The sequence below is a fragment of the Pogona vitticeps genome, chromosome 2 (genome assembly GCF_051106095.1).
Source record: "Pogona vitticeps strain Pit_001003342236 chromosome 2, PviZW2.1, whole genome shotgun sequence".
NCBI lineage: Eukaryota > Metazoa > Chordata > Lepidosauria > Squamata > Agamidae > Pogona > Pogona vitticeps.
The window spans coordinates 221,304,106-221,324,343 of NC_135784.1; the positions used below are offsets into that span (position 1 = coordinate 221,304,106).

At 42.2% G+C, this 20,238-nt stretch overlaps 1 protein-coding gene across 12 annotated transcripts in view; it reads right to left on the reverse strand.

Moving 5' to 3' along the window:
- Positions 1-20,238, reverse strand: part of CNTLN (centlein) — a 484,545-nt gene that overhangs the window by 244,670 nt on the left and 219,637 nt on the right. The window lies entirely within an intron of this gene.

The window sequence follows — 20,238 nt, forward strand, 5'->3', positions numbered from 1 at the left end:
ACAACAGACAGTAGATCTTACACCATAATGACCATATGGTCATTAAGTATAATATGCCTAACTAGAGACAAGAATGTGTGTTTATATTATCTGCAGCTTCATATAGCAATCTGGAGAAAGGATGTGTGAAACTAGCACTTAAACCAGGCAATCTTTTTCCTTGTATCATGTCATATGTCCTTATGAAAAAAGAAATGAAACATCCAGACTGGTTTTCCTGAATTTCTGAATACCTGTGGCTCAATTGCTGAACATCTTAGTATTACAATTTTATTACTAATACTTTAACTGAATATGATATATAATAGTATTTTTCTTCTTGTTGTTTCTTTGTGTGTTTGTTCTGTAAGCTAAAGACTCTCTCACTTGTTCAAAATGTATACGGGTTCCTCTTTTAAGGAGAAAAAAAGCATAGGCTGCTGAATATTCAAAAATGAAAGGTTTCAGGGAGATTCACAAATGACAATTTGAAGAAGGAGGACTTATTTATCACAGGCCATCCGTTCAAACTGTGGAGGAGAAACCCTGAGGTCCAAACTGCACACAAATAGTGAGATCTGTCAATATTTGTATAAAAATTAAGAATAAGTTGTGAACTAGCTTAGAGATGGCTGTTTTAACTGGGTTATCTGCCCTGCAAATCTCCTTCCTCAGTGCTGTCTTGATTGAGTTTTTCAGCCAAGCTAGAAGATGTCATAAGCCTTGCTGGGTGACTCTGGAGTGGTGTTGGGGTCTAGATATAATATGGACACTTTTTATAATCCACAGCAAGCTAATAGTTTGGGAGGCAGGTTTTCAATCAGGGAAGTCTAAAAGAAGAAGAAAGTGAAACACAAGTGCTCCAAACCCCTCAATAATTTTCAATTAAATAATTACATAAACATTTGTCTTATTTTTCCAGCTGGAAGATGTTATGAGAGGAACACACAAGGCCCATGGGAAAACCATATTAAAGAACATTTTGTGAATGAGAACTCACCAACACAGATCATCTATAGGGTTACTATGATCTATGTAACTAGAGCATCATTTTAGTCAGTCAATGTAATTGCACGGTTTCCAAGAACACAGTCACCAAATGGAGGTGTTGGTTTACCCCCACAAAAAAGCACATAAATACTGCCATATCATATATCTGGTATTAGCTCCAAATACTCTACAGAAGCACATTAGAACTAACCCTGAAACTTCATCAGTAGTATTATCGTATTGATATATCTTTTTCTCCTTAAAGGTCCCTAAACGGTCAGGACAAAGCAAAGCAAAAGCAAAGTGTGCTGCTTATATACCGTTCCACAGTGCTTAAAGCACTCTCTGGGCAGTTTACAAGTTAATTATTCAGGCTACACATTGACCCCCACCAGCGAGCTGAGTACTCATTTTACTGACCTTGGAAGGATAGAAGGCTGAGTCAACCTTGAGCCGGCTACCTGGGATTGAACCCCAGGCCGTGAGCACAGTTTTGGCTGCAGTAAAGCAGTTTAACCACTGCATCAAGAGTCTCTGTGGACAGCAGAAGTTCTTGCACAGCATACTGCACAACAACCTTTTAGAACCCTGCTTCTTACTCCCCCCTGCCCCCACTTACTCAGGTGTTGGACATTCGCTTCCTACTGTTGGCAGTATAACTGCAGCCTGTGGTTGAAATCTTTGATGTTTCCAGATATATTGAACAGCAACACACCCACTTTCCTGGATTCAAGAAAAGTGTTCTCAATTCAACAGAAGTAATCTGAAGTTCTGCTTATGATCACAGCCAATATCAGATTAACTGTTGTGGTAAAGAGTGTTTCTTGTTGATAATGCACGAAGATGCTGTACTGAAGATCACTGTAATGCTTGTAGCATTGTAGAAATGATCATAATAACAGCTCTAGGTAGCACAAACAATGCTGGTACACTGCACATTACAAAATACATTTTGCTGTAGATCAGCTGTAGTTGATAAGCCAACAAGAACATGTCCGGGGAAGATTCTCAAGGAGTATGTTTACAAAATCTTCAAGAGAAAAAGTTAACACAATTTTAAAAATAAATATTAAATTTGCCACAGTTGTGGGTCCAGTATGAAAAGTTTCATCCTGTGATTTTCTGCCCAAGGAACAAGTGAAGTCTCAATGCAGCACAGCTAAAGGCCAGAGATGGGGCAACTACATTGCAATACACTCCTCCAATTACTATGGGTTTAGCACAACACAACTCAATTCAAAATTTCACAACTATGTGGTAAGCACAGGGGAACCTGCACTTTTCTTCAAAGAATAGTTCCTTTTTGCATATCCATTGGGAGGCTGTTTATTTTAAGTCACTCTACTTTACCCTCATGACACAGTGGTTAAACTATTGTACTGCAGCCAAAACTGCTCAGTTCAATCTCAGGTAGCCGGCTCAAGGTTAACTCAGCCTTCTCTCCTTCCGAGGTTGGAAAAATGAGTACCCAGCTTGCTGGGGGGGGGGGGGGGAGAGAATGTGTAGTCTGCATAATTCTAAAATGCCCAGACAGTGCTTTAAGCGCTATGGGGCGGTATATAAGCAGCATGCTTTGCTTTTTGCTTTTACACTATGCTGTGGGGTTTTTTTGGACTGTTTTTTTTTTGTTGTGTAAACAGTCATGTTGTTGTATTCTATGTGCAGAGGCACTCCCTGTACTGATATCTTGGTGATATCTTTGAGCTGGTACAGGATGCTATTCCATTAAGAAACCAGCAATTATGTCTGCTGTTTGAACTGTTGCCCTTAAAAAAATTTTAATAAACCATTCAACTTTAGTCTGTGAAGATTCTCAGTTATCCAGGTGATGTTATCTGGAAGTTGAGTCATGGCAACTGAACTTCATTCTTGTTAGGTTGAAACATTTCGCTAACTCATCCAAATAGCTTCTTCAGTCTGAGGAGAGTTGGTAGGAAACTCCTGATATATTCTCATCATTGGCTTCACTTCCCCTGGTCTGAATAGGCTCGTTAAAAGGACAAAGGACTGGGGTAAGGGTTAATCCCACTACATTATTAGCAGTTCAACTTTAGCGCTTCATCAAATAGGAGCTGGAGTATTTCTGTCCACAATGCGGATGAAGCACTATGCTATTTACAATAAAAAGAAGATATCAGATTACTATGCAATAGTTTCAGGGTTTCAGCAAGAGAATGAAGGTCTTAGCAAACAAGATCTGATGAAAGTGATGAAAGAGGGGACATTAGATGCCAAACAATGTCACTACACTGTACCTGATTTATATTTGTTCAATGTTGATTACTTTTACGTTGTTATATTGTATATGATTATTTTTTGTTTTGTTTTCTGTTATTTGATTTGTTTATATTAAGTTATACGTTTGTCTTTTTCTTTTTTCTTTTTCCTTTTTCCTTTTCTTCTTTCCTTCACCATTTCCCTCCCTTCCTTTCCTTCCCTTTCCCTTTTTTGTCATGGAATGGAAGGCCTGCCCCCCCAGCGAGTGGCCCCAAAACATCTCTGTGATCACGGGTAGAGGGCGATATGGCGTTGGCACCGTCCCTGCTCGTGTTAGAAAAACGACAGACAGATGTTTAAAAGCTGTTCATTGTTCTGAGATGGTAACCAACCCCCAGAATCGAGGTAGCCAGACCAGTCGCCCCTCCACTCTACGCCTGGTGTTGTTGAATGCCAGGTCTGTATCCAATAAGGCCCAGGTAATTCATGACCTTATCCTGGAGGAGGATGCAGACCTGGCATGCATAACTGAAACATGGATTGGCAGCGAGGGGGGTCCCCCCTTAGCACTCATCTGTCCGCCCGGTTATGCTGTCCAACACCAGAGTAGACTGGAGGGTCGGGGGGGGAGTAGCCATTGTCTACAAATCCAGCTTGGAGGTTGACCAGGCACTCTTCGGTGGTGAAGCCGGGTCTTGAGGCTCTCCACATGTCGATTGGGGCCAGGGATGGTATTGGGATCTTGCTGGGCTACCATGCTCCCCGCGACCCAGCCATTTCCCTACCGGAGCTGGTGGACTTTGTCTCTGCGGCGCTGTTGGGTTCCCCAAGGCTATTGGTTTTGGGGGATTTCAACATGCATGCGGGGGCAGAGTCCTCTGGGCCAGCTCTTGAGTTCTTGGAGACCATGGCCTTCTTGAACATATCCCAACATGTCAACGGCCCCACCCACGTGGGTGGCCATACACTTGATCTGGTTTTTTCCACCAATGGGAGCGAGAGTAGTCCGATGGTGACTGACCTCGAGTCGGTACCCTTGTCATGATCGGACCACCACCTAATAAAATGCATCCTCAAAATGGCTCTTCCCCCTCGCAGGGAGCAGGGACCTATTGTCATGGTCTGCCCTCAAAGGCTACTGGATCCGGTTGGATTCCAGGATGCCATGAGAGGTGTTACGGCTGACCTGGCTGGCGCTCCTGTCGAGGCTCTGGTTGACAGTTGGCTCGCCGCCGCGGCTAGGGCTGTAGACATGATCGCTCCTAAACGCCCTCTCCGTCGCAGAGACCGCCCGGCGCCCTGGTTTAACCAGGATCTCCGGGTATTGAAGCGGGTCAGGAGACGGCTAGAGCGCAAATGGAGAAAGGACCCGACAGATTATAATTGGATAGCTGTCAAGTTCGCTACTAACCTTTACCTGGCTAAGGTAAAGCCTGCTAGTCGAGCATACTTCGCTAACCGGATAAGCGAAGCGTCCAACCAGCAGGCAGAACTATTCCGTATAGTACGCAACCTATCTGGAATTGGTCTGAGTGATGGGCCTCCCCCTAGTTTATCACCAGACCAATTTGCAGCATTTTTAAAATCAAAAGTGGAGGCCATCCACCGGGACTTCTCTCCTTTTTTGAAAACAGTGAGTCGAGCAGAGATGTCCAGCGCTCCGTCTTGCCCGGTGATTTTTGACTCATTTCAGCCTGTCACACCTGATTCTGTGGCCAGGGTGCTTGACCGCTGTCATGCCACCACCTCCTCCCTGGACCCTTGCCCGGCCTGGCTAATCAAAGCAGCCAGGCCTTCAACAACGGAATGGGTCACTGCAATAATTAATGGGTCTTTCTTTGAGGGCAGATTTCCATCTGCCCTCAAGGACACACTCATTAGGCCCATTAGGAAGAAACCCAGTTTGGCGGCGGACAAAACTGGCAACTATAGGCCCGTTGCCAATGTTTCTTTCCAAAGCAAGGTGGTCGAGAGGGTGGTGGCTGATCAGCTTCAGGCACTCTTGGATGAAACAGATGCCCTGGATCCATTTCAGTCGGGCTTCAGGCTGCGCCATGGCACAGAAACGGCATTGGTCACCCTGTGTGATGACCTATTGAGGAAGGCCGACATAATTTAGGACATAATTGTTGTCTTTTTTCTGAATTTGAACCCCAAAATAATTCTGTATCTGGCCTAGGTTCTTTAGTTTGAGCTCTTTTTTCAATTGTTTTTCAAACAGATCAATTTGAGCTTGTTCTTTTGACATAAATCATATGTCATTGATGTACGCTAGCAAAATATTTTGCTCTTTTCTAGTTTCTTGGACATAAAGGCATGGGTCTGCCAGGCTACTCTTAAACTTCAGTCTTTTAAGTGCTAAATCTAGACACTGGTTCCAATTTCATGCAAAGTGTTTGAGCCCATAAATTGCCTTGTTTAACCTATACACCATTCCTGGTTGAGAACTCTCAAACTCAGGTGCCTGAGCCACCCAGGTGCCTTCTTGCAGATCTCCATTCAAGTATGTTGTAGTTATGTCAAAGTGGCTAACTAGGTAATTTCTTGAAACAGCCAGAGTTAATGCTAGCCTCAAAGATTCTCCCTTTACTGTTGGGGCAAAAGCCTCATCATAGTGTAATTTTTTTCCTTATGTGTATTCGAGCCACAAGTCTGGCTTTCTACCTATATTCCCCATTGATCTGCATTTTTTCTTTTATAGACTCAATTTCTTCCAATTGCTTTATGTTCTGGTGGCAATGTGGTTTCTGTAAACACTCCATGGTCATCCATGGATTGTAACTCTTTCATGGGTTGTTGCCATTTCATTTCCTCTGTCTCAGGCAGAGCAAAACCTCTTCATAATTCTTAGGTTCATGAAACACATGACAAACCCTTATTTCTCCCATACCAAACGTTGATGGAGGTTCTCCTTTGTTAATTCTTCCTGACCTTCTGGGAACATCTGGTTCTTCTTTAACAGGCTGACTCTATGCCTCACTACATTCCCCATCCTCCTCTTCTGAGCTGCTGGGACTTGAGCTTCATTCAGCCTCTTGCTTTGGAACCACCTATATTTCCTGAGATTTTTCATTGTTTATGGGTATGAACACTTCTGAGTTTGCATGGACCTTGTCCAAATTTTCATGTTCGTAGGAAATTGGCTGATCTGGAAATAACCACATTTCTGTTTCCATCTAAGAATCTATATGCTTTAGATCAGGGGTGTCCAACATTTCATCTTCCCTGGGCCACGTTAGATGATGAAAATTTTGTTTGGGCCGCACATAAATTTTGTTTGGGCCGCATGGGGGGCAACCCTAGCCATCCTCCACAGCCCCGCTCCAAGCGCACTTACTGGCAGCTGCAATCTCAGACAGCAGAGGCTGCCAGCTTTGACTCCGGTGGCTTTATGGGGCCAGAAGGGGGTCCACCTATTGACAGGGATGGCACAATGCAGTCACGCAGCCCCCTTCTCCCCTCCCCTGCTGCTCCTTCCTTCCTTCCCTCTCTACCTCCCTACCGTTGTGATGTGCCCTGGCCACATTCCAGCCACAAGTACCGGCAGTGTAACTTGAAACTTTGGAATTTCTTTAAAAATAAAAAATAAAAAATTGCACTGGGCCACATTACAAGTCGACCTGGGCCGCAGGTTGGACAAGCCTGCTTTAGACCCTTTTTCATACCCCAGAAACCTCATTTTCTTGGCTTTTGGTCTCCCTTTCCTTCTTGTTTCCTTTGGAATGTGCACCCAGCACTGCATCCAAACACTCTCATATGTTGCAGGTAAGGTTCTTTGCCATGAAATATGGGGTATGTTCTATGACTGAAGACCAAATTCTATTAACTATGTAGTTCGCGGTCTGAAACACCTCCCCCAGTACAAATTACTCATGTTAGCAACTGCTAACAGGACATCTTCCATGGTTTGCAGGACTTTATTCCTGCGCTCTCCCACACCCTTTTGAAATGGAGAATAGGGACTTGTTTTTCTGTGATGTATCCCTATCTTTGTCAGCCACATCTGAAACTTCCCAGACATGAATTCAGTCCCTCTACCTGTCTGCAACTGGGCCATCTTTTGGCCATAATGTCTTTCCACAAAGTTCACCATCCCCTGAAATGATCAAACACTTCTGCCTCATTTTTCATGAGAAAGCATAATGAGAAACGTGTATGGTAATCCACCAAAACCAAAACATATTTAGCTCCTCCCACAGATGGTGCTAGAGGCCCTATTATATCTGCATGGACCAAATGGAAAGGCCTCTGTGTTTGCCTATTACTTTCCTTGCTTATATTTTGGACCTTTTGATTTTGCATACATTGCAATCCAGAAAATTCTTACAGGGTTTCATTTTAAAACCTTTTGTCATCTTTTGCATTTTTTCTATCACCCCGAAATCAGCATGACCCACTCTCCTGTGCATCAAATGAGCACACTCGTCATGTGGTGGTCTGTTTTTGACTACAGCATGTGTTACTTTGTTTAGTGTTCTTCCCTTCAGTACATATAAATTATTTTCAAGTTTTGCTATAGCACACACTGTTCCCTTTCTTAATTACACATGTGTTATCAGCAAATGTAACTGTAAACCCCTCCTTGTCCAAACATGAGACACTTAGGATATTACTGTCTAAATTGGGCACATGTGAAACACTATGTAGTTCCCTCTCCTGTTACTGATTATTTCTCTCCATTTGACAGGCTCACATAGCTGTGTTTCGAAACACATAGGGAAGAAAACAGATCTGATTTATGAGTTAAATGACAAACAGCTCCACTGTCAAGAATCCAGGTGTTGACCTTGCAGTCCTTATCAGAAGCCTGTACAACAGAAATTCTCCCTTGCCTCCACTTCTCCAGCTAGTTTCTTTTTCTCTGCAGTTCCTTTGCAAATGCTTTTCCGATCTACACTTGAAACAGCGTCTTACAGCAAGAGGCTTTCCTGTCTGCTCTCCATCGCTCCTGGAAGCAGCTCTCCTCTGCTATGGGATGTCATCTCTCATTCCGACTTGGGACCTGTCATTCCTTTTTTTCTTCTTCCTCCAACAATATGCCTGTCAGATACTCCAAGGTTAAGTCCCTCTCTGACATGGATTCAAGGCTTGTTACTAGCACATCGTAGTCTTCTGGAAATATACACTTTGTGATTCTCTGTGAACTGCATGCCCATCTGCTCAAGTTCCACAAACAGATTTTTCATCTGCTGTAAGTATTCTGACATGCTTCCATCATGGTCAAGCCTTGCTCTGTATAATGTACACATCAGAGCAACTTTGCTGCCAGCAGAGTTCCGAACATAGACATGGTGCAGAGCTTGCTAGCTCTGCCTAGCTGAGGTCAGTGCATGCACGTGTATTACTTGGCTGTCCTCTAAGCACAGAACTACTGTATTGTCGTTAAAACCTTCTCATTTTGCTTTGTCTGTTCCTCATTCAGGACAGTGGGGGGATTGGAAACAATCTTCCACAAATCCTCCCTTCTCAGCAGCATTTCAGCTTTAACTGACCAAATCAGATAGTTCCGTTCATTTAGTTTGTGAGAGGGAATCCTCCCATTCCTGCTGCCCCAACTGACTACATTTTACTGCCTTTTCATCTCCATCCTTTACCCCTCCTGGGCTCTGAATGGCAGGACGCTCACCTTATTGGACTTTCTCCACTTCTGGACTGGTTCTACTGGCCTCTGTGGAATGCTCCGGCACTCACCAGCTTCTCTGGCACAAGGCAGACGTCTCTGGGCCCATAACACCTTGTTGGTGTAAGTTAGCAGAGTTTTTGTTTTAGTCCAGGCAGTCCAATTAAATGACACAAAGACAGCTTCTTCCAACACCAAGTGTATTCACAGTATATACAGAAGTTCAGCAGTACAAACCGGTAGCACGACAGCATGACATTCATTCGAAGAGATTCGACATCTTCTCCACATGTCCACAGTTATGCACATGTACATTCACATACAGCCAATCACTGTGGACATTGCATCATCCCAGACTGCATGATTCAGCATTTTCCACACCTGTCAAGTAATGCTGCTGATTATCATAGGTCTTGTTCTGCCTCAGTGTGGAAATTATTCTTGACATTTTGTTCAAAAAGTTATGTTAAAATTTCCTGCAGTCGCTTCTGAATTAGGGCTTCAAGGCTTTGTTGGAGGTTTTGCTGCCAATCTCTCAAAGATTTTTGACTCATTAATTTGGCCAGAGATGTACTCGTTGCAGTAGATACTTTGGGTGTTTTACCTGGTGCTTTCCCAGTCATTTTAACTAAGCTGTCTATAGTGTATCTCCAAATAAGACAAGATTCCCATATTAAATTATTAGTATATCCACCAATGTCCCAATGGCTCAATATCTCTATACAGTGGACCCTCTACTTACGGAATTAATCTGTATTGGAACGGTGACTGCAGGTCGAAAAGTCTGTAGGTAGAGTCTCCATTGACCTGCAATGCACTGAAAACCAATTAATCCCATAACCGGCCGTTTTTGTTCCATTTTTGTTCCATTTTGTTTTTTGTTTTTTCTGGTCTGTAGGTTGATTCTCTGGCTGCAAGTCGAACCTAAATTTTGCGGCCAGAGGAGTCTGTAACTCGAAAAGTCTGTAAGTCGAGCCACCTGTAAGTCGAGGGTCCACTGTATTATATTGAAACAGGAATGGAAATTCATTTAATAATCTTTGTTTTCTTCTTTCTTCAGTCTTCTCTTGAAAATCCAGTAGATGTCACAGTCTGTTTTTATTTTAATTTTTTATGTAGAATGTTTATATTCCTTTCTTCCTCACTGTGTTATCTCTTCCTTCCCTCTGAGTCTACTGCCTCCCACAGTCAAAGTAAAACAGTCCATAAACTCCCTGAACTTAATTAGTAAGTTACATTTCCAGAGCCTCATCTCAGCAATTCCTGTTATCAGTCTTTTTCCCCCTGATTACTCCTTCAGCAATAATTCACAGAGATGCCTTTTTATTCCAGCCTTGAATCATCTCCCCTCCCTGCCTGGCACCAATTATAGTTCAACATAGTCCGGCACTCTCACACAAGGTAGGACAGAGGTGAGGGATATGGGGTGGAGATGGTGGGAGGATATGTAGAATTTAAAAAACCTTCTCACATTGAAGTTTCTCCTAGATTGTTATAGAGACAACAAGCATACTATTTCTTTATAGGTTGTTTTAAGAAATCACCTCCATTCCCCTTTTGGAGCTAGGGAAGCAGAGGGCCCATTTTAAACTGTCTCATTTAGTTTCATCCAATATTCATGTGCCTCTCCCCTCCTCCCTTTCTTCACTTTCGGGTTGTTTATAATCTTAGTATTCTCATAAATCCAATAACTGTTTTAGCTTACTGTTTCTGGTACTCTTTTATCAATTTTGATTGCAGTATATTTTCAGAATTCTTTCATTCTTGCTCACCTTCTGCCTTGGTGCATTCCAGACTTTGTGCCAAGATGGCCCTTTCCCAGCTCGTGTTTGTGATGTTTGCTTCTGAGTTGGATATCTCTATTCGCACTGATTACCCAGACTCAAATTCCTGCCACCGCTTGCTCAATGTCTTCCTTTCCTGAAAGATGTCTTTAAATCGCTCTTGGGGTCTTTCCGGCCGGATATGGATTGGTATGCCCCAGGAGCAAGACCCGGGTACGTCCAATCTTCACCTCGACAATGCCCTGTCTCACATCGTCTCTTCCTTAGCACATTATTGCATTTTATTGCATTTGGTTTATTTTTTGAGAAAGGTTTACTTAAACAGCATTCCTTATTTACTTAACTTAAGAAGAAAGGGGAAAAATCAATATGGAGACAAAAGGTGGAAAAAAGAGAATTCAAGGAGGATCACTGGCACAGTTATGCTAATACTGGAAAATTTGTTATTTTTCTTTTTATCTTTCTTTCTAGCATACAGTGGTGCCTCACAAGATAATTGCCTCACAGGGTGAACAACCCACAAGCTGATTGGTTTTTGCGATCCCTACGGTGCTTTGCAAGACGGTTTTTTCTATAACCATGCTTCGCAAGCCTTTTTTTTCTGAGACCGATGCTTTGCAAGATGAATAAATTTCATTCGTCTTGTCAGGTTCCCATAGGGAACCTCACAAGACAATTTTTTCACAAGACAATGATTTTAGCGGAATGAATTAAAACTCTCTTGTGAGGCACCACTGTAATTGTATAAGTTGACGTCATGATGATGGGATATGTAGTCCAAGAAATATAAGATGGAATCAGGCAGGTTCTGTGTGAAGATGATTTGAGAGACATTGGAATGTGTTTTTCTAAGTGCCATGAGAGTATTTTTCTGAAGACCATTACAGCCTGGTCCAAGATAGTGATGAAGGCCAAATTGAGAGGCCCGTGGAAGACTCAACATTCTGAGCTTACTGGAGAAGAGATAAACAACACCTGGACACTCATGGGAATAAGGGGAGGAGGAGGAAGGTGGAACAGCCTCTTAAGGCTAATTGATTAACAGCCAGATTTGTCAAGAAGAAGGGAGGAGTTAGAGAATGTAGAAAAATGGACGATGGGTAATGTGAAAGTGGTTCCATGGTTTGTGTTGTTCTCTTCTAGATTTCGATTCCACGATGATGGTATGAGCATGCAGCTTGAAGGAGAGTGGATGTAAGGAGAAAGAAGGAGGTGGGGCTAGCCCACTATAGCGCACCTTAGCTCAGCTTAGTAGTGTTTATTATTTTTAATGGGAAATAGTTATTTTATTTAACTGCAATGATATTTGAATATGTTCTTGATGCTAATGCTTGTGCAATATACAGTCGTGCCCCGCGTAATTACTCCGTATAACGACGAATCCACTTCACGATGTTTTTGCGATCGCAATTATGATCACAAAACAATGTTTTAATGGGGTTGTAGCGTTCAACCCTGCCCTCACCTGTCTATCACACCTGAGCAGTGGAAAAGGAGCCAATGAGGGAACAGAAGGTGGTGCTAAAGGGGCAGGTGCTGGGATATAAAGGGGGGGTGTAGGGAGTATGAGTGGAGTTTGAGAGAAATTTGTGAGTCTGTGAGAGAGTGAGCCAGAAAGTCAGTGAGAGTAGGGTTCTGTGTGTCAGTCAGTTCAGTGAGTGAGAGAAATTGATTAGCAACTTGTGATTTACCTATTATATATTACTGATCAAATAAACAAGTTTAAGCTTCAAAGCAACACATGTCTCAGTAAATAATTGGTACTGAATTGGTATTGGTGGCAGTAACTTGTGAAGAAGAGTGAGCACCTCCTGAAGGCCTGAGATAATAGAGGCTTCAGCGCGCTACCTACATAAACTGGTGTCCAGCGTGTGGGATACGTACTTGATCCAGTAACGCCTTGGGAGTAGAAAGGTGCCCAGAGCAGGAAAAGATCTTTAGTCAGGGAATTTGAGCGGAAAGGAGTGGGTAAACTTCCTAGAGCTTTCTCAAGGGGAGAAGGCTTAGTGGGAAGGCTTCTGAGCTCAAATTGGGGACTAAGATAGGGACAGGCTCTGTGGAAACCATTTCTGGAATGAGTTTACTCCAAGCAGAATCTGTGACCAGTTCGCTAGCTTGTCCTGAGCTCAAAGGATATAGTTCTGAGGGGACAAAGCGAAGGCCAAGGGCAGATAAGCTGACGGGGCTAAAGTCAGCTAAAACTGGGAAAAGGTGGAAGCTGTTATTTAGGGTTATTTTGTGCCTGAGGCAGGGAAAGAAACTCTGTCTTTGGTGAAAGGCCTGGCTGGAAGACAGAGGCCTAGACACAGTAGCTTACCAGTGGATGAGTGCTGGGGAAGCAACTTTATAACACAGACTCTCACTGAAGGAAAAAAGTGTACTTTTTAAATTTGGGGCTTGAAAAATGAATATGAAGCGTAACATGCCTTCCACACGTGGAAAGAAAGCTGAAAAAGTGCCCATTGAGATGGCAGTTGGTTCAGATAAAGAAAATGGGGAATCTGAGGAAGAAATTACAGTGGGGTCTTGACTTGAGAACTTAATCCGTATTGGAAGGCAGTTCTCAAGGCAAAAGGTTCTCAGGTCAAATCTGCATTTCCCATAGGAATGCATTGAAAACCATTTGATCCGTATCTGCTCTTTTCCGTCCATAGAAATTAATGGGAAGCTGCTATTCCTCCTTCAACCACTAGAGGGGGATATTTTGTTTCTTTTTTTTCTTAGGTCAAGAAAGGTTCAGGGAAGGCAGGGAAAATACAGTCCAGGCAGTACAGTGGACCCTTGACTTAGAGAATTAATCTGTATTGGAACGGTGGCTGCAGGTCAAAAAGTCTGTAGGTCAAGTCTCCATTGAGCTACAGTGCATTGAAAATCGATTAATCCCGTAACAGGCCGTTTTTGTTCCATTTTGGTTTTTTTTTTTCTGGTCTGTAAGTCAAATCTCAGTCTGCAAGTCAAATCTAAATTCTGCGGCCAGAGAAGTCTGTAACTCAAAAAGTCTGTAAGTCAAGCCATCTGTAAGTCAAGGGTCCACTGTACCTCAAATCAAAAAATGGAGACCTCCAGAGGGGAGAACTCTATAGAATTCAGAAAGTGGAAATTGGAGCGAGAAATGAAGGCCAGATCTGAAGAAAGACAGCAGAATTTAGAACTGGAAAAAGAAAAAATGGCTTTAGAAATGGAGAAACAAAAGATTGACTTAGAAAAAGAGCGTATGGCATTTGAAATTAGGTTAGAGCTGGCAGCTCAAGCTAACAACAACAACAACAATGGCCGATCTAATTATGAGGAGAGAGACATTTGTCCAAGGCAGACCTTAAAAGATTCCAAGTATTTAGAAAGGGGGATGACCCTGAATCATTTATGATTATGTTTGAGCGAGCATGTGAGGATTTTGAAGTAAGGGGATCTGAATGCATGATGGTGATGAGGTCTCAAATTAGTGGAGGCCTAGCAGACATTTATGCAGAGATGCCAGTGGAATTAAAAGATTATGAGTATAAAAAGTTAGTTTTTGCTTGATATGACATCAATGCTGAGCATTTGAGACAGAAGTTCAGGGCTCTGACAAAGAAACCTGAAGAGTCTTACTCTCAGTTAGGGGCAAACTTGACCAGATATCTGGACAAATGGCTTTTACAGGAGGGAGTTGAGACAGTACACGATATTAAAAACATCATTGGACTTGAGCAGTTTTATTCACTCCTACCTGGAGAACTAAGGTATCTAGTCAGGGACAAGAAAGCCAGAAATTTGCAAGAGGTGGGAGAGGTCACTGATTTTATTTCCCATATTAGAAAACCAAGCTTTTCTGAGGGAAAAGTTGTGAGGAAAGCTTGGGAGGACACAAATAAAAATCCCAGAGGGCAGTTTAAGAACCAACAGAAGGTTGGGGGGCATTTTGTAGGCTAGCCCTCAGATCATAACCAGATCAGAAACCAGAATTTGGAGGGAAAAGGAGTTAAGAGCTCTGGTAATGATCAAATGAACTTTAGAACTTGCTTTCGTTGTGGGGAAAAGGGCCACATTTCAACCCAGTGTGGTAAAAACAGAGAAGTTGGGCCACAAAAGGGAAATTTGCCTAAGCCTAAAGCTGTATACTGTGTACTGCAGGACCAAGTTACCACTCAGAGGGAGGAGTTGGGCGCCATGGCAACCCAGGCTGAGCTCCCTACACAAGCTGAGAATATAGAACCAGATCTTCCTGTGGCAGAAGTTCGGCATTGTTACCTGATTAAAACAAACCAGGAGCTGTTTAGAACTTCTGGTGACAGTATTTATGTTAATAACAATAAATATATGGCTCTGAAGGACTCGTGCTCTCAAGTAACCTTATGTCATCCTGATATTGACCCTCAGGAATACATTTTGAAAGGGGAAAGTATAACTGTTAAAGGGATTGGAGAAGCAGCTGTTATTTTGCCAGTCGCTGAAATACCCATCAGATATGAAGGGTGGTAAGGAAAATGGAGGGCTGGTGTAACTGCGCAATTGCCAGCGGCGGTTTTGATTCGGATTGACCTCTCTGAGCATGTGAAGAGAGTTTTAGTACCGACTCGTTCCCAAAAGGAAAATGAAAGGACAGCTGAGGAAAAAGATGAAATTCCTGTGGAGATAATGACAGACAACAGTGTTCCAGCTGAGTTAATACAGTTTAGTAATCCAGAAAACAATACATTTACTCAGGAACAAAAGGCAGATTCCATGCTGAAACGCTGCTTTGAGAACATTACTGAAGAACCATTAACCCCTGAAAGACCTGAAAGGTTCCTTATAGAGAAGGACTTATTATACAGAAAGTTCTTAGTGAATCCCAGGAAGGGAGGGGAAAATCTTCAGAAGCAGTTAATGGTTCCTTTAAAATATCGTCAGAAAATAATAGAAAGGGGACACGCAGACGTCTTTTCTGCTCATTTAGGCATTACCAAAACTAAACAAAGAATATCACAGAATTTTTACTGGCCTGAGATGGGGAAGCAGATAAAAGATTTCTGTCAAAAGTGTGATGTGTGTCAAAGGCAGGGGAATAGCAACGATAAGACTAAAGCAAAGCTATGCCCTTTACCAATTATTTCTACCCCATTCCAACGCATTGGTCTTGACATTATAGGACCATTGCCCAGAGTCACCCAAAGGGGGAACCGATTTATTTTAACCATTATTGATTATGCCACACAGTACCCTGAGGCTATTCCTCTGAGGAATATTGAGACTCATACTGTGGCTGATGCCTTGCTTAGTTATATGAGCCGTATGGGGCTCAGTCCTTTTGAGTTATTGTTTGGAAGAAAAGTGAGGGGACCCCTTGACTTACTCAAACAAAGTTGGGAGAACATACAAGGATCTGATCCTGAAAATTTGATTTCATATTTAGACAACCTGATGAACACTCTAAAAAGAAATTTAGAGCTGGCTGCTATAAATTTACAGGGGAAGCAAAAGAAACAAAAAGTCTGATATGATAAGAAAGCCAGAGAAAGAAATTTCAATCCCGGAGATGAGCTGCTAGTGCTAAGACCTCTCAAAGGGAATAAATTACAACTAAATTGGGCAGGACCATTCAGGATAATTTCCCAAATGAATGAAATTAATTATATCATCAAGGAGGATGGAGAACCAGGCAGGAGAGTGGTCCATGTAAATATGATCAAGCCCTACTATAGGGAGGAGAACACGGTTCTGTTTGCCATGAAAGGAGCAGACAATGAAAAACATGACTTACCATATTGGGAAGGGAGGGGAAAAGCAAAATATAACCCTGAAGATGTCAGAGTTAGTCCTTTACTTTCCCCTGAGCAACAAAATGAAGTGAGGGCCTTGATAATGAAATACCAACAGGTCTTCTCCAGCAAACCAGGGTTAGCCAAGGGAGTGGTGCACAAGATTGATACAGGGTATGCACCCCCACAAGTGGTCACTCCTTATAGAGTTACTGGGCCATATGTCAATAAGGTGCACAAGGAGCTGGACAAAATGCTGAAGGAAAACATTATTGTTCCTTCATCCAGTCCATGGGCTGCTCCTATAGTGTTGGTAGACAAGACGGATGGCAGCATTCGATTTTGTGTGGACTATAAGAAGCTGGACCATGTAACCAAGCCAGATGCATATCCGGTGCCCAGATTAGACGACCTAATAGAGACCATAGGGGGATGTCAATACATATCCTGCCTAGATCTAACAAAAGGGTTTTGGCAAGTGGGGATAGACCCCAAAGATCAGGAGAAGATAGCCTTCTGTAGCCCTTTTGGTTTATATGAGTTCCATGTCCTGAGTTTTGGATTGAGAAACTCACCAGCAACATTTCAGAGACTCATGGACAAAATGCTGCAAGGGCTTAGCGACTTCACAGTGGCTTACATTGATGATATAGGGATCTTTAGTCATACCTGGAAAGATCACCTGTATCACCTGGAGACAGTGCTGCAGAGAGTGAAAGCAGCTGGGTTTACAGTGAAAGCTAGCAAATGCCAGCTGGGTAGCCCCGAACTGAAATATTTAGGCCATACAGTAGGGGGAGGGAGAATCAAACCCCTGGAAGCCAAAATTGAAGCTATTAGCAACTGGCCTAGACCCACCACCAAGAAAAAGATCAGATCTTTTCTAGGGTTAGTTGGTTATTACAGACGGTTTATACCCAGATTTAGTGAAATAGCCGCCCCTTTATCTGACCTAACACGCAAGAAGAGTGCAGATAGTATCCAGTGGACCAACAGCTACGAGGAGGCGTTCGCGAAGCTGAAGGGGGCGTTGATGACCAACCCGGTCTTAAGAGCTCCAAACTTCCAGCACAAGTTCACCATCTTCACCGATGCATCCAACACCGGGTTAGGAGCCGTGCTGAGCCAGAAGGACGACAGCAGAGAACTTCATCCCATAGCGTACCTGAGCAAAAAGCTGCAGGTGGGCGAGAGACATCTCTCTACAACTGAAAAAGAATGTCTTGCAATAGTGTACGCTCTTCAGAAACTCAAGCCATTTATATGGGGGAGACATTTTGTCCTGTGTACTGACCATTCCCCATTATTATGGTTAAGGACCATAAAAGCCAACAACAGCAAACTGATAGATGGGCCTTGATTTTTCAGGACTTTGATTTCGAGGTACGCGTAATTAATAGGACTCAAAATGGTGCTGCAGATGCCCTCTCAACAAGACCCGAAGACTAAATGAGAAGTAAAAGGACTGTAGTATAATGGTGAAAGCAATGAAATGTTCATGTACACATTGTTAAATGTTATATGCTGTGTATTCAAAAGAAATTATATGTAAGTATTTTAAAAGTTATGGTATGTTATTAAGTATGCACCTCTATAGACAACTGAAGTGTTGAGGTATGTAATGGAACTAGTAACTGGGTTAATGTATAACATGCAGGTAAGATGTTGAATTATTGTTTATTTTCAAATGTGGTAAGCTTGAGTGTAATGTTGTGTAAATGTTGGGGTAAGTTTGAGTGTAATGTTGGAATGATGTAATATTGTAAAGCTCCTCGTTGTTCATGAAGGTAAGGCACTATAGCTTTTCCCCAATGAAACAACTTGTTAAGGCGGGAGGTATGTAGCGTTCAGCCCTGCCCTCACCTGTCCATCACAGCTGAGCAGTGGAAAAGGAGCCAATGAGGGAACAGAAGGTGGTGCTAAAGGGGCAGGTGCTGGGATATAAAGGGGGGGGTGTAGGGAGTATGAGTGGAGTTTGAGAGAAATTTGTGAGTCTGTGAGAGAGTGAGCCAGAAAGTCAGTGAGAGTAGGGTTCTGTGTGTCAGTCAGTTCAGTGAGTGAGATAAATTGATTAGCAACTTGTGATTTACTTACTATATATTACTGATCAAATAAACAAGTTTAAGTTTCAAAGCAACACATGTCTCAGTAAATAATTGGTACTGAATTGGTATTGATGGCAGCAACTAAAGAAGAAGAGTGAGCACCTCCTGAAGGCCTGAGATAATAGAGGCTTCTGCACGCTTGCTACAGGGGTTTTTTCGCTTTACGACGATTGGTTCCCTGCTTCGGGAACGATTCTTCGCATTACGATGATCAAAACAGCTGATCGTCAGGTTTTCAAAATGGCCACCAGCGGCTCAAAATGGCTCCCGCTATGTTTTTGGACGGATTCCTCGTTATACAGACACAAAAAATGGCCGCCCCTATGGAGGATCTTCGCTGCACAGTGAGTTATTCAGCCCATAGGAACACATTTAACGGTTTTCAATGCATTTTAATGGGCTTTTTAATTTTGTTTTACGATGTTTTTGCTCTACAGCGATTTCGCTGGAATGAATTAATGTCGTCAAGCGAGGCACCACTGTAAACTGATTCTAATGAAACTCTATTTTTCTAATAAAAATTAATTATAAAAATTCTACAAAAGGACTGGTCTCTTGAACAGCAGGGTCTGGCTAAATCCAGGAGGTGGAGAGGGCCACAAACTAGCTATTTTTTAAGAGTTCTACCTAACTGGGCTGTTGTGAGTTCTATGGAATCACAAAACCTATGTGCCTGTACTTGCAAAGTACTGGTTAAGAGTAAAGTGTTCTTTTAAGGTCAGACCTGTTTAAAGGGTTTACGCTATGCACTGCTGAGGTCCCAGCACAAAAGTGGTAGGTAAGTGGCCTGTCGGACTCTTTGACCGAGTACAACTTGTCCTTAGGGGGATCTAGTGCACCACAGATGTAAATGTACTATCTCATGGAATATACTCTCTGGAATTTTACCCTTTTCCTATCCACTTTCCTTTTATGCCAACATTATTGACTTTTCTAATGAGTGTTATTTTCTTGCAGTGTATTATTCTTCTGCAGTTATTATGAAAATGCTATATGCAAATTATATGGCTTTAATATCACACACTCAAGTAAAGCTAGACACAAGAAGGATTTTGGCACAATTTGTCATAAGGAATATCTTCAGGTGAATTACACTAAAAGCAAGTGTTTTAAAAGAACCCATTGAAGCATAAGTGGTTCCTGGATGGCCATATGATTGAGCAAGTGAGATTTTTTAGTTATCTTGCTGTATGATTTGCAGATAGGAGCAACTGGTCCCACCACCTGGCTGATTAGGTTTTGAAGGCTCCAAGATCTTTACAGGTAGTTTTGAGTTTTTATAAAATCAAAATTAGGATGATTCCTCCTGCCTTAAGAGTATATTTAGGTAAACTGACCCCATAATTTTCTTATGGAGGAGAAATCTGGGGAATTAAAAAAACAAAATATTTTGAAACTATGAAAAACAAATTTTACAAAACTTGATTGGTTGCCTCCATCATCTCGTATCAGAGCTGAGATTGGGATGGTGACAATAAACGATACATCTATGTTGCTTAGTTCATGTATTACTTTAACCTTCTCAAGATGATTTTTAAAAAGTACTGTATTCTAGAGCAAAGGAAATCTGAGAGCAAAAACACCTGGATGGCTAACTGTTAACAACAAAGGCTATCCTTTGATTTAATTCCATAAGACTTCCAAAAAAGAACTTCGGAATAGACCCACAAGTGTATAACGAAAAAGTTGAGGGATTTTTATACTGAGCAAAATTTAATGCAATTAAGAGTTCATTGTTTTCCCCTTATTTGTGCTTTTAAAAATTATCTTATACATTTGTGAATTACTTACATAAACTACCAGGCACTTCACTTACAAAAGCA